Source organism: Callithrix jacchus, chromosome 18 (genome assembly GCF_049354715.1).
Source record: "Callithrix jacchus isolate 240 chromosome 18, calJac240_pri, whole genome shotgun sequence".
NCBI classification, from domain to species: domain Eukaryota; kingdom Metazoa; phylum Chordata; class Mammalia; order Primates; family Cebidae; genus Callithrix; species Callithrix jacchus.
In genome coordinates, this window is record NC_133519.1 from 14,069,369 (window position 1) to 14,071,197 (window position 1,829).

Sequence of the window (1,829 nt, forward strand, 5' to 3'; positions counted from 1 at the left end):
GGGAGGCATAGGTGGGCCGATCACCTGAGGTCGGGAGTTTGAGACCAGCCCGACCAACATGGAGAAACCCTGTCTCTACTAAAAATACAAAATTAGCTGGGCGTAGTGGAGCATGCCTGTAACGCCAGCTACTTAGGAAGCTAAGGCAGGTGAAACTCTTGAACCCGGGAGGTGGCGATTGCGGTGAGCCGATATCACCCCATTGCACTCCAGCCTGGACGCCAATTAAACTCTGTCTCAAAAAAAAAAAAAGGTCCTGCTACTATGAATAAATAGCTCCACGGACCCAGCAGGGGTTAGGGTAGAGGCTCTCACTTATGCCTGGGTGGGCTCTCTCACCTGCATCATACCCTGGCTAGTGACCCAGTCAGGTGTGCTGGGAACTCTGGCTGACCACCTGTTCCAGGGGCAAGGAAGGAAGGAGAGGGGAGCATCATGAAGCAGGGCAGGATATCTCCTGAAAGTGGAGACTGAGGCCCTGGACAGCTTTGGGACCCACAATGATGGCAGCAGCCCCCAGTCATGGGACTCAACGTGTGGGCAGCCTGGGACAGCTAAGATCCCCATGAGGTCTCTTTAAAGGATTCACTCAATGCTTCATTTAGGCTTGGCTTAATTTCTTTAGCCTTTAGGGTAAGGTGATTATCAGCTCAAGATTTAAACACATCCATGTGGAGATGGGGAAAGGGATTCCCTCAGAAAGTCCTAAAGCTTTCCCTTTTGGATTTTAATTCAAAGCACATATTCTCAAGGAGTTTAATTTCAAGAGGAAAGCCAGCTCAGAGAACAGAGAAGAGAAAGGATTTAGAGGAAAGGTAGATGGGAAAGATGGAAGAAAGGCCCCTAATGCTTTCTTCAGCACTGCCAAGACCAGGACCTCACCCTCAGCCTCTGACCTCTTTGTGATAAGCAGGAGTCCTGGGGTCTGGCCAGAGAATTCACCCATGGGGGATGTGGGGGGGATGGCAGCTCTCCAGGAGTACCAGTTAAGATAATAGCTAGAACCACAGACCTGACTGCCTGCTCTAACCCCTCCAGCTCCTACCTCTGCTGCTGCCCCTCCAGTTCCTCTGCTAAAGCATCATAAGGCTCCCCAGAGGTCTGGCCTCAGAAAGCAGGATGAACCAGGATTATCCTCATCTCTATCCTTTAGAGCTCACAGAGGCCCAAAGAAGTCTGACTCTCAGGCCTTCCTCCCCCAGTTAAAGGCATTACCAGATGCCATTCTGTGAACCCTCTCTCCCACAAGAAAGGCATTTTTTAAAAAAAATAATAATAATTCAGTCTCCATAGAGACTGTCAAAAATTGCCAATGCCAACTATATTTCAAGTTGTCATGGCAGGGTATTGGGAAAACTTTTTAATTAGCAATAATCGTGCCTCAGATAATTGGGCTACGATACTGCCACTGTGCAAAGTTAAGGAAGGTCTTCTAAGCCCCAGCCGGGCTCTACAGACGGTGCAGGCGCAGGTGGCCTCCAAGCAGAGGGCACTGTGTGTGCTGCCTGAGAGAGTATATGAGCTTCCATATTATGAGCCTACCCCAGACCCACCCTGAGGTAGCCAGAAAGGAGAAGGGCAGTTCAACCTAAGCATGGGGAGAGCAGAGTCAGAAGAGAGGGTCTGAGAGGAGGAAAGAGCCAGAGCTTCCAAGAAACAAGAAGAGACCTAAAGTCTAGAACAGAAAAGCTTGCAGGCACTGAAATCCCAAAAGCACCCAACTCATCACCCCAAGAAAACAAGCTGCTCCAGGATTCTGGCACGGATGAGGGTTGGCAGTGTGGTCACAGATGGGTTGGCAGGGTATCCTGGACCAGTCTCCTGCCAAG

General features: G+C 50.1%; 1 non-coding gene across 1 annotated transcript; it reads right to left on the bottom strand.

Moving 5' to 3' along the window:
• Positions 1-1,284: 1,284 nt before the first annotated feature.
• On the bottom strand, positions 1,285-1,420 carry LOC118149395 (U4 spliceosomal RNA). Its single transcript, XR_004736765.1, has one exon. It is a non-coding gene; the product is annotated as a U4 spliceosomal RNA (small nuclear RNA).
• Positions 1,421-1,829: the final 409 nt, after the last annotated feature.